This window comes from Catharus ustulatus, chromosome 1 (assembly GCF_009819885.2).
Source record: "Catharus ustulatus isolate bCatUst1 chromosome 1, bCatUst1.pri.v2, whole genome shotgun sequence".
In the NCBI taxonomy this organism is placed as follows: Eukaryota; Metazoa; Chordata; class Aves; order Passeriformes; family Turdidae; genus Catharus; species Catharus ustulatus.
This window is the reverse complement of record NC_046221.1, coordinates 42183854-42197315: the sequence shown is the minus strand read 5'-3', so window position 1 is coordinate 42197315 and position 13462 is coordinate 42183854. Positions and strand designations below refer to the sequence as shown.

General features: G+C 41.9%; 1 protein-coding gene across 10 annotated transcripts in view; it reads right to left on the bottom strand.

The window, feature by feature from the left end:
• RBMS3 (RNA binding motif single stranded interacting protein 3) overlaps positions 1-13462 on the bottom strand; it is a 721470-nt gene that overhangs the window by 156935 nt on the left and 551073 nt on the right. The window lies entirely within an intron of this gene.

Here is a 13462-nt window from a genome sequence, read left to right as displayed (position 1 = left end):
AAACTAAATCAAAAAATCTTATAAAATAAAGCCTGCAGCATGAATAATTGAAAAAACAAATTTGAAAGCAGCTTTTTTGTTCTATTTCAGATCTTTAGGTTAAACTTTCCATTTTGGTAACCACTCCAACTCCTATTCTTGCTTGCTGAACTACTGCAAAGAAACGTGAAAAAGATATAGATGCTATATGTAAAATAAGTGTATTAAAGCAGCAAAAAACCCTTGTCTACAGAAAACCAGGTTTCATTGCATTAAATCAATTTTGTTATGCCCTTGCAAATTTTCATGGCTCTGTCCATTTTTATTGATACAAGCTTTTCACAATATCTGATCACCTGCAAGTACAAGTCTGACTGTGTTCAGGCATTACTACAAAATTTCAGCTAATGTTAAATGACCAAAATGATAAGATGCAATCATTTTACTGTACAGTAATCCAGACAACATCTTCTCTGAGAAAGTTCTCTGAGACAGTTTTTAAAATTATTTTTAAAATTATTTTAAAAATTATTTTAAAAATTCTTTTTATTACACATTTTAATGGGTAGAATTAATATGTACTCATTCAACACTGATTTGACAACAGCAGTACCCTTTTTTTGCTGAGTTGTCCTAAAATCAGAATAATAACCTTGTAGCAGCACTGCAACCTAGCATTGTTATGAAATTATACACAGCCCTGAGCCATCTGCCCTGGTTTAACTAAACTAGTTTCAAATTACACTCTACTAAAATCAGTGAGGATGTGCCTTGTCAAACACAATCATGCATTCTATTTTGAGAAGATGTATGAAGACAGGACAGAACCAAGATGTTTGCTCCACCACTGCCTTGTACATTCAAGGCCTCAATATTGGAAAGAGAAATTGCTTCGAGCTGTGATTCACACACAGCATCTTTGCAGGGACAAGAATGACTGAGGCAAATCTAATGTAGCTAAATACCAGAATCAGAAGCTGAAGAAAGTTTTCAATTTGTTTTACCCCAGGCTCATGGGAAATTTTTTCCCTTTTGGATGACACAAAAAAACTGCAAATGGTCCAAAATCAGGAGGCATGTAAGACTGTTGTACTATTTAATGGGGATTCTGATCTCAGGGCTATGGATGCTTCTCTCTGGGAGTAGTGGCTAATGACCACTGTGTTCTAGCTTTGCATCTCCAGTCTCACTACCCCATGAAACAACAGACTACTGCATGCCTGTGCATGATGAATTCTTCGCTGTTTTACAAAACATAAATAAACTATCAAAGTAGGCATGTTTTCAAGCTGTTGTCCATAAAAAATATACCCAGTTATTACCATGCCTTATAGTAAGGGGCAGAAGAGAGGAGAGGAACACCACACACATGAACACAACTTAAAATTCAGCTGAAGTTACAAACCTCAAATCTAGAAAAAACTTCTTTCCCTTTCCAGGTATCTTTCCCTGCAGTCATATTCCTTCCCCTCACATCAATTTACATTTATACACATCCAAAAGCTAGTTCCTCTCCAGTAACCAAAAGATGCTAGTGAGGGGTCAGAGCTGCTACAGTACCAGCAATAGAAGGAAAATCATGCAAACAGTTCTGAAGGGAAGGTAGACAAGAAAAGGAATATGAGCTTCAGATCACACTTTTAACTCTGGGAAAAGCAAGAAGACAAAAATGCAAATAATTTTTTCTCTCTCTCTTTTTTTTTCTTCACATTTTTCTACTTTTCTCTATGCAAACTATTTAAGTTTTACTGATTGGTACTTCCCCCCTTATCCACCCTCCATACTCCAAAGCCACACAAAAAAAATGAAAGATGTAGGAATTTGGAAGCATCTTCATTATTACTAAGTACTTTGAAAGGGTGAGCAATAGAGGCAGGTAAAGCAGAGGCATTCAAAAGCAAATCGAAGCAGAAAGTTTAGCAATTCCAATTGGCACAGTTCTTCAGAAATGATTCCATTATTATGCAAACCTCTACCTATTGATTGGTTAAGGGCTTTGATTAATCCACCAGTCAATGCTCAAGGACTAACATCTCTTGCTAATATTTAGAAAAAAATATGCTGATGAAATTCCTGTAGCCAAAGACCAGACTAATGTGGAAAAGTGGAGTTATGCATCAGTAACTTCACGACAGCCTCTGCTTTCACTGAAGCAACTCAGTCCCACAGCACATTAACATGAGAACTCTTCCTTTGACTACTCAGTTTTCAAGCTGGGACAAACAAATAAAATAAATAAGAACCGTTGCCAATGTGTCTCACTTCTGAACCAGGAACACATAAGCCTTTTAACTGTGCTAGAGATTAAATGTCGTTGTTTTAAATATCTGTGGAAAGTTAGCTACACTCTGAGGATGAATGGAAGACTAGCAGACCATACTCACTCTTTCACAGGATTTGCCAAGCCTATCTTTTATCAATGTGATAAATAAATGCTGCAAACAGAGAGAGATAGATGAAACCACTCATGGTAACTCAACAACACAACAGTGTTTTCTAAGAAAGGAAAAAATTCACATTATTTTTCCTTACTATACAAATATAGCATTTAGAGAAATACCCCTTTCCCTTACAGAGAAATATCACCCCACAGAAGCCATATATCACACTGACTGAAGCAAGATGAAATGCCTTCACAGTAACGCAGCTGGGAGCTGAGCAGGCTTTATAGGGGTGGTGTGGAGCCCAGCTGCCCTACACTGTGCAGCCAGACCCCATTGCCACCTACCCTCATGAATCCCTGTTTCTCAGGCTTGGTCCCACTCCCAGCCTCTGGCACTGAGGCTGCTTGGGGGATCTTTTCCAGCTGTGCAGAGATGTATGAGGTTCAGTGTGGAGGTGCTGACACACACTTCTCATTTTGCCCAAGCCTTTTCATCCCAGATTGCCCAAGTTCCGGTGTGAGATACTCTCTTCCCCATTCCAGTGCCACTGCTGAGCTTTTCACTGTCAAAGGTAAGTGTCCTGCTGTTCAAAATGTTCCTATTTGTTGACAAGATAAGCCTAACCAGAACTGTAAGTCCGAGCACACCAAGAACTACTTGCCTTTCATAATCCTAACAGCTGACAGCTCAGTTACTGCCTTCAGTGAAGGAACAGCTCTGGGGTTGCAGGACCGATGGCAATGCTAGTTCTGGATCCGACTCCCTATGGTTCATTTAATTCTCTCTAAGTCTTTTCGCTAGACATTAAAAAAATGCCAATCTTGGGCCACGAAAATCCCATTTATTATTGTATCCAGTCCCAAAATGCACTGACTGACCAGTCATCAGTGAGAGAGCCAAGTCTTTTGTTTGATACTGAAGGTCACTTCAGAACTGCATCCTCATCTTATGCTCCTAATAGTCTGGGCAGGAACCAAAAGCCACACAGTCACCAGAAACAACTCCAACAGCACCATGGCTTAGATGCTCCGCAGCTGGAGACTTGGAGCCCACCTCCCTGGGCAGCCTGTTCCAATCCTTGATCACCCTTGCAGTGAAGAAATTTACTGCTCTGGACTACAGGAGAGACACCATGCTGGCCCTGCACTGTGGGGGAGTGACACACCTGTCGATACAGTTTTCTCAAAGCACACCTATCCCTTGGATCTAATTCCCCACAAGTAGGAAGGGCATCCCCAGGGGGACCAGGGCCAGCCAGTGCAGCTGACCACCATCCTGGAGGTTCAGAGGAGCAAGGGAGCAGTGAAGGGCTCTCTGCAGTGTGGCAGCATAGCTCCTCTGCCTTTCCCAGACCCCATGCCAAACACAGATAAATAATGTGTACACACCAAGCCAAGTTGCTGTTTCATGAAGAGAGTGGTGAAGCAACTGTGTAGCCATCGGCATGTGTCAGCTGCAGAAGAACCACGCTCAAGACACGCAAACTTGCAAGCGCAGTCTCAAGGCATGATCAAAAGCCTGCTCCTGGCTATCCTCACAGATATTCATTTTAGCCAAGATCTCCCATTGGACAGCCCAAAGATTTTTCGCATGCAGTTTACACTTACACTGCAGCCCCAGAGAAGCAGGGATAAAATTATCCAGTCAATCCCAATCCTATGAAATCCTGGCACAGCCTCACACCTTAGGCTAAGCTCATTCAGGGATCCTGGCGTGTGCCAGTCTGTGTGGGTACACTGAGGGCCAGAGAATGAGCCAACAACAGCAACAAAGAAATTAAGTCAATTTAAGCTCCTCTCCAGAGAAGTGCATGGCTTTTTGCAACTCCCTTTGCTCCCACTGCAGCCTGTTTCATTCACCATAATACCTCAGCTCCTCTGGCCCTTGTGCTCCAGGAGCTTTAGCTGCATGCATATGTTGCAGTTGGGCCATTTTGGATGGATAGAAACTATGAAAGCGATCAAAACCACACCTTAAAATTGTGAAGGTTAAATTTCTTTTTAATTCCAACCTGGAAAAATAAAATCCAATTTTAAAATCGGAAGATCTAAAATTGTGAATAGTGCAAACTAACAGTAGGTCAGGTCCATGTTTTTGATTAGCTCAGACCAACTCCAGTGGTCAGCAGAGCATGCACCCTGCCGCAAGGCTCTGGAGTTCAGCAGTCAGGAGTAGTTGTACTGGGGAAACAGCCAGAAATTTTTTTACTGGCTTTTAGCAAGAACTGGGCCAGACACTCAGCTCCCAAGGCCTGTGCCAAAGAAGTGAAAGAAGTTTATAATGCAGAGATTTGAAATACACTACACCAACAGCATTTCAAACAGAAAAAAAACCAACAAACAAACTCAAACCCTAGTGGAGTGTGTGCTGCAACTCCAAGTTTGCTGTTTGCTTTGCTGGGCCCTCCCAGACACTTTTGAAAGGAAGGACAATGCTCAGATGGGATTTTACCTCCCATCTTGAGATAATCTTTGGAAGCAACACGTGAAAAGCCGAAAGAACAATTCCTTCTTGTGCGAGCCGAGGCTGAGCCTCTTTACGCAGTACATTTAGTAATGCATTCTTTAAGGACACGTGTAGGGAGGGGCAGACAGCTTTTGGCGATGTTATTTTTTTCCCAAAAGGAACTCAAAACTCCTCTAATCTGTGATCTCAGTAGGACTGGAAACTGAGTATGTTTGGTTTATCTGGAAACCTTATGTACCAATTCCTTTTATTGAACCTAATTTATTTCTCCTTGGAGCAGCTTGCTCTAGGAAACTGATTATGAGTTCAAATTATTTCTTTTTCCATCTTCCAAACTTATTCTGGGAATTTAACTTGGTATGTGGATCAATATGAGATTCTGAACTCCTCTTTTAAAAGATATAATCAATATTTATACTAATAGATCATATGCTTTTCTTGTCTTTAATAAATTGAGACTTCATAATATTAATTTTAACACAGGTCAATATTACAGCTCACCTTTAGAAACACAGTTCTGTCTTCTGAGATGCAGGTTCAAAACACCCTCAAGCAGTACTTTCCCCAAATTTGTTCATCTCTGCCTTATGGCTACTGCCCAGATTTTCAGCCTATACATTGAATTCTTTGTCTCCTTTAAAGATCTAGGTTGAACTTCTGTCTCTCCTTGAGATAAAAATAGTCACGTTTTTTATACAAAAAGCCATTTATGTGGAACCATATATATGAAAACAGATAATTTATATGGAAACATTTATGTGACATTTCATACAGTGTTTGCTCACTGCTTTGAAAACTGCAGTTGTATGGTAGCATCAGTCTCATCTTCAGCTTATTAAATTATTTCTAAACTGGAGTCTTTATAGTCAATAAGTTTAAATGAAATTTAGAGGAAGTATGTAATACTTTCCCTCAGTAACTTCACATTAAATAATTCTTCTTGTTTTGTAATATTCACGTTTTTAGTACTGCAGATCATGAGAACTTTTCAGGACATCTGAAACAGACATTCATTTAAATTTTATGTGCATTTGGTTGGGTTCAGACCAAAATCTGGAAAGAAAAGACTTTCCCCCCAGTTTTCTATTGTTACTCCATTTAGTCCTGCTACTTTTCCTCATTAATATATTTTTCACATGTGCAAAAGATGCCTGTTTCAGACAGAGTAAGGTACTGAATTTATAATCCTGGTGTTTAACTTCAGCTCTAATACCTAATGTCTTCAAGGAACATTTAGAGATGTTCTCTCTTCACTGACCTATTCAGGCATGGCAGGATGCTCCTAACTTATTTAATCACTGCTAGATGGGATGAATATAGGCTACTAATATGAAAGTTAAAAGAAAGTCACCCCAAATTCCACCACCTCCTGGTATCAGAGAAGCGACAGCAGGAAATCCTTTTCCTCTTTCCCAGTGAGGTTAGGAAGGAAGGATATGGTGTAGTGGATGGGGGTGGAGATCTTGCCTGTGTATGTTCTTGTGCTGCCTTTCCAATCAATGATGATACACTGATATGAATTAAGGGACAGTAGTCCTTCTTACAAAGATTTCTTACATTACTTACTTTTTTGTAAAAAGAAGGAACAAACAAAAAAAACTCACATGAAACCTGTGCTATAGCAATGGTCCAGATGATGCAGCCTTGCAGATCTGTCAATGACATATTTTGCGCCATCATTGCAGTAACATGAGGTGAACAAAATGAATGAAGTGCAGCTGCCAGGGTTCCCTTTGACTTTTTCTTTGCTTATTTGCTTTCCTTTGTGTGGGCACATTTTTAACAATGTAGACATCTAAATCAAAAGTCAGTTAACTATTGATCCCAGGCTAGTTTCACTCTCTTGTTGGCCATCACGCCAAAAGGCTTACAATGCTGTAGAGAAAGCCTAACCTTCACATGGACTTTATCAGTGCACAATGTATTAATAATATAACAGATACAGTTGGAGGAAACTGCCGAAAGTAATGCAGGCCTCCTTGTCAAGAGTATTTCCAAAGCTCTTTCATAGAATCTTGGAATGGTTTAAGTTGGAAAAGACCCTTATGATCACTATGTCCATCCCTTAACCCAGCATGCTACCTGCCACACGTACTTGTTTTCTAAATCCCTCCAGAGATGGCAACTCCACTATTTCCCTGAGTAGTCTGTTCCAATGCTTGACAATCCTTACGGTGATTTTTTTTTCCCCTAATATTCAATCTGAACCTCCCATGGTACAACTGGAGGAAATTTTCTCTTTTCCTATCACTTGTTTCCTGGGAGAGTGACCCCCACCTGGCTACAATCTCCTTTCAGGCAGTTGTAGAGAATGGTAAGGTCTCCACTGAGCCCCCTTTTCTCCAGGCTCAGTAACCCCCTCCCCTTCAGCTGATTTTTACAGGACTTGTGCTCCAGACCCTTCATCAGATCCATGGCTCTTCTCTGGACTGGCTCCAGCCCCTCAATGTCTTTCTTGGAGTGAGGAGTCCAAAACTGAACACAGGATTTGAGGTGTGGTCTTACCACAGGGGGACAATCGCTGCCCTGCTCCTGCTGGCCACACTGTTGCTGATGCAGGCCAGGATGCCATGGGCCTGCTTGGCCACCTGGGCACATGCTGGCTCATGTTTAACTGGATGTCAAGCGGCACTCTCTGGTCCTTTTCCACCATTCAGCTTTCCAGCTGCTCTTTCCCAAGCCTGCAGTGTTCAGCAGGGTTGTTGTGACCCAAGTGCAGGACCAGAACTTTTCCTTGTTGAACCTCACACAGTTTGTCTTTTCCCATCATTCCAGCCTGTCCAGATCCCTCCCTAGAGCCTCCCTACCCTCCATGAGATGAACACTCCTACCTAACTTAGTGTCATCTGCAAACTGACTGAGGGTGCACTCGATCCCCTCATCCAGATCATAGATAAAGAAATTAAACTCTCCTGCCCCCAACACTGATCCCTGGGGAACACCACTTATCACCAGCTGCCAACCAGATGCAACTCCATCCACTATCTTTCTCTGGTCCTGGATATCCAGACAGTTTTTACAGAGTGAAAACACATGCTATCCAAACCATAAGCAGTCATTTTCTCCCACAGAATGTTGTGGCAAAGGGTGTTAAAGGTTGCGGTAAAGTCTAGGTAAAAAACAGTCTTTCCCTCATTCACTAAGTGTGTCACCTTGTCGTAGGAGATCAGGTTGGTCAAGAGGTACCTGCTTCTCTTAAGCCATCCTGACAGGGCCTGATGTCCTGGCTGTCCTGCATATGCTGTGTGATTGTGCTCAAGATAATCTGCTCCATAACCTTCCTTGGCACAAGGGTGAGGTTGACAGGTCTGGAGTTCCCCAGATATTCCTGTCCCTATAGATGGGTGCCACATTTGCTAACAACCACAACCTCCCTGCTGGGAAATGATTGAAAGTGGGTCGATGAGCACTATGTCAACTCCCTCAGTATCCTTGGCTGGATCCTGTCTGCCCTATGAACTTGTATAACAGAACACTAACCATTTCTCTTGGGAATATATAGGCTTCATTCTGATCCCATCCTCATCTTTCAGGTCACCTGAACAACCGCTGGTCTTAGTAATAAGGACTGAGACAAAGAAGGCATTAAGTACATCAGGCTTTTCCTCATTCTTAGTGACGGTTTCCCTCTACTTCCAATAATGTATGGAAATTTTTCTTAGCTCTCCTTTTATTGCTGATGTATTTATAGAAGCAATTTTTATATTCTTTCATGGCAGTAGCCAGATCACCTTCTCACTAGGTTGTCAATCCCAACATGTTTTTTGGGGAAGAAGCCCTAATTATTACATGACCATTCTCAGGTGCTTCTGAGGTTTCTAAAACATCAATAACCCCGTGTTCTTGCTCCTGCACAGATCTCCATCCCCTATCTCCACTGAGACAGCAGATCTCGCTAGCACACTGTCCCTCAAAAATTGGCATGATGCCCCCAGGCTTTATCTCTACAGAGCCTGGCTTTATCCCTTTTCCACTTGAAATTTTTTTTGCATTAGGCATTGTCAGAAGCATGAGCTATCTCTTCAACCAAGACTGTCTAAACATGGAGGGTTTCACAGGGAAAATACTGAGGAACAGAAGACATTTGGTTACTCAAACCAGCTTATTTTGTCTTAGATACCTTCAAAAGAATCTCTGTGTTGTTTGATGGTCTTCCAAAGGCTCCAATACACAACGATTTAACATCCTGAGATGTCAAATCTCACACTCTGACAGATCAACTTCACAGTAGTCACTGTGCTTTTTTAGACTTAGAGCTGACTACATGTTTCATAAATTATCTTTCTTGTGTGCCCAGCCCTACCTGATGTTTACACTACGATGGTTCAAAATTTAAGTGTGATATTTCCAAAGAGTCACAGGAGATTTGCCCCAGAATAATTATGCAACCCCTCCCTATACAGCAATAATTAAGCCAAATCCATCAAACATCATAAATACAGCTAAAACTAAACCTGCAGCATCTATTTTCTATATAAGCTTGATTGTCACTAAGCCACGTCAAAAGTCTGTTAGTGAAGCCCCTTTCTGAAAAGACACAGTGGTTCTTGAGCATGAACACAGAAAACACTCCTAAGTGCTATTCTGAAGAAAAGCATTTCCCCAAAGATTTGCAAAATAATTTTATTGTTACTCGCATAATTAAATTTAAGCACTTCTGAACTTTATAATGACCCAAGAAAATAATTCTGCCATTTGAAATCCTTTTCTTGGAGTTATCTAATAAGAAAAGATGTGACTTGGGCACCCAGCATTACTGTGCCATGACTGAAACACTCTTTGCAGTTACTCCTTAAACAAGGCACAGACCAAATTTTGTCCAAAAATTGCAAACAAGCAAATTCCTAAACTCCATGATCTATGAAGAGAAAAAACAAAAAGTATTGTAGGAAATTCTTTGTCACAAACACCTGTATCAGCTCCACAGTGGAGTATTATTTACAAGTACTGTTTTAATTAAAACCATGAACTTTAAAAGAGTTCACAGTTTATATATGCCCAGGATTTCTTCTCTCAGTGCAAATTATCAGAGTGCTGTGTCTGCTATGTGAGCTGGACTCAGCTTTCTTTTAATTAAGTTTGTTCATGGACAGCACAGCATTTGCTAAAGCTAAATATTGCTGGAACTGAATTGTTATTGGTCTGTCCAGCACAGAGCTGCTGCAGAACCTTCCATCATGCAATTCACCTGCCAATGGTGATTTGATTTGCCCCTTGTCTTCTGTGGGAAATATGGGCTTGAGTCACTATGGCTGCTCTCTTCCAATTCTGTAAGATACATGGTTCCTCCTTTCACTTCCACAGATTACAGTTGTAAACAAAACTACCAAAGACTGATATAAAAACCTCTTATTCATACTTTTGCTATTACAAGGTGAGATTCTTAAAATGCCTTGCTTCTTAGTCTTTCTAGAAACAAATTGTCAGCTTCCAACTTGCATAGTACAGTGCAGCCAAAAGGACAGATCGACTCAGAAAAAAATCATTGTGTCATTCTAGCTTTGAATATGTTCAGCTGTCGCTGTATTCCCTTTCACACTGTTTTAGTGACTGGTTTGCTATTTTTAGTGCTGTTAAGTAAGAGTCAATTAATTACCTCAGATGATCTGATGGGTGTCTATAGCAATTTCTGAAAAAGCTACACTAACCCCTACCCATGAGCCTGAAATCAAAAACTCATAATCTCTGGAAGCAAAAGGCTAATCTGCCAGATGAGCTTCAATCTCAGTTGAGTACTTTATCTATTTATTTTGATTTATCATCAATGGTGTTCTGGTTAACTTACAACAGTTTCTCATTGCCCATTGGACAAAATTGCCTCAAGTATGTTTGTTTCCTTTATGTTATACTGGGCTAATGACCTGCTGATTGATGTACAGTAATTTCACGAATACAAGCCGCACCAATTTGACCAAAATTTTGGTGGAAACCCGGAAGTGCGGCCAATATTCCGGGGCGGCTAATACATTAACAAAATTCTAAAAGCTGCCAACCCGGAAGTGAGAGCCCGCGGCAGCCCCAAGCCAAGCTGGAGCCCGGCCGGCCCCGGCAGAGGTGGGAAAGCCTGGCAGAGGCGGGGCCAGCAGTGTGGGGGGCGGGCGGCAGAGCCTGAGCCAGCAGGGCGGGGCAGGGGGGGCGGCAGAGCCCGGGCCAGCAGGGTGGGGGAGCCCGGGAGAACTGGGGCTAGCGGCGGCAGTGCCTGGCCTGCCGGCAGGGTGACTACGTTAACGCAGCGGCGACGCGGCCGGCATGCCTGCCAGCGGCGGCAGTGCCTGGCCCGCCGGCAGGGCGACTACGTTAACGCAGCGGCGACGCAGCCGGCATGCCTGCCAGCGGCGGCAGTGCCTGGTCCGCCGGCAGGGCGACTATGTTAACGCAGCGGCGACGCGGCCGGCATGCCTGCCAGCGGCGGCAGCGGCTGGCCCGCCGGCAGGGCGAGTACGTTAACGCAGCGGCGGGGCGGTGCTGACGGGAGAGGGGGGCCAGTGAGCCCGGCGGCGGCTGCAGCACCACCCGGCCCCGTCAGCAACCATGAGCGGGCCGAGCCTGCCTGGCCCCGCCCCGAGCCAGTAAAGCCCGCTATGCCGCGATCCTGTTACTAATTGGCCAATTTGTGAAAGCTGCGCACGGATTCTCGCGACGAACGAAAGTGCGGCTAATATTCGGGGTGCGGCTTATCTATTGACAAAGACAGCAACATTGTCGAGGCACCGGGGGTGCGGCTTATAATCCGTGCGGCTTGTATTCGTGAAACTACTGTATATTTTGCAGGATTCTCTTACTTATATGTACACAAGATTCAAGTCCTTTTTCCTTGCAGAGAGTTAACAAATCTTACAATTTAACTCTGCTATTTGCTTTCTCCCAGAGCCGTGTTTTACATGATACTCTCCAACAGAAAGGGTGTGTTTGTGATATGCAACAGAGAGCAAAGAGGTCACAGAAGAGACTACTTGTTTGCAGAGGATGTAGCACGAAATCAGGCCACAGTATAAACTTTCCATTATCAATAAGGGAGGAAAGAAAACTAATTCGACCTAAATTTCCATATGTACTAAATCAATAACATTAAATTAACAGCTTAATTTAAAGTGCCCTTAAAAAAGAACTTAGAACAATGCACTGAAAAATCCCATTTGAATGGATTCTTGTGATTATTGTTTGTAATTTTGAAAAACATGACACAGCAAATAATATGTATTTAATAGCACTGCTTACTTCAGCTGTTAAAAAAAACCCTGTAGTTCCAGTGACACTAATTAGTTGAAATGGTTTTTGTTATGTATGTAAAATGCTCAGGGGAAAAAAAATCTGATTGGAATAATGTATGAAAACAAAATTCACCGTTATTTTTGTTCTACTTAAAATCATACTTCCTAATACCTGACATAAACACCAAGCATTTCAAGATGAAACTCTTTATGTTGAGACAATATAACTCTTACAAGAATCCTACAGTCTACTTTGCATAAGCTGAAATATCAAGAGTTATGATAACTGATACTCAAAAGCTGGATTTGTGCACACAGCAACGCAGATTCTAGACTAAATGGTTCAAATTATTACAGAATTTCTAGATCTTGCTCTTTTAGTCTACATTTGTCAAGATGGCAGCTCTCAAGAGTGGTGAGTCCTGGAGCTGACTGGGCTGTTCTACTTCCTTACTTCTAAGTTCAAATCAGAATGTTTTTGTTTTCATGACAGTAATATTAGACTGACAGAATTGCAAATAGCAGTGGAAACAAATGGTTTCCACTAATCTCTCTCAGGATACAATACACTTGCTCAGTGCAGAGGTCAGAGTGCAGTGTCGTAGAGGACAAAACTGGGTTCCTCAAACTATAGATAAAAAGTATTTAGATCAACCTGTGCATTAGCCCCTCCTGTGTAACTCGTAGAGACTTTAGTAGGTGTTAGAGCAGAGTTTGGATGCTCCTTCCTCGGCAAAGGAAGCCAGGTGACTTCTTAAAAAACAGGAGCATGGCAAAGGTGAGGGCTTTGCTGTTTTATCTTCCAGTGGCTATAGGATGGCATAATGCAGCAGCAGAGCCACAAGTTACAGTGCACACATAACCTGTACTTGGTCACGGTGGCTTTAGGACCTTCTGTCCACTATTTTTTGCAGCTGCTCTTTCCAAGGACAGAGCATTTGCTCTGTCATGGCCTGATCCTCCTCTATCTGAATGCTACTGAAAAATTCTCTTTGGTTTAGTTGGCAGCATCAGGATCTGTTCTCAGAAAATACTTTCAGAACCACATTCAGTTTAACAAAGATGCAAATAGCCCAGTGAATGCATTTCTTCTGATGATTATCATACATTTATTGTTTTCCTTTAATATTTCATTTTAAAGTTGCCAGAAATATAAAGGCAAAACATATTTCTGTTTAATACGGGTTAAATTATCAGTGTTGCATCCACCTGTAGATCAGTAGAACTCATGAGTTTCTCTTGAAAAGCTTCTTTAGATTTGGGGCTAAGTCTAAGGGAACTCAGACTTCTTTGTTTAAAATTCAAAGACTTAACATTTAACTGTCTACACTTGGACTGGAAAAAGACCATAGCTATTAACAGTAGTAAATTATCAGCACTGGGACAGCATTAAAAGCTTTAGGAGGACTTTTTGGGACAGTA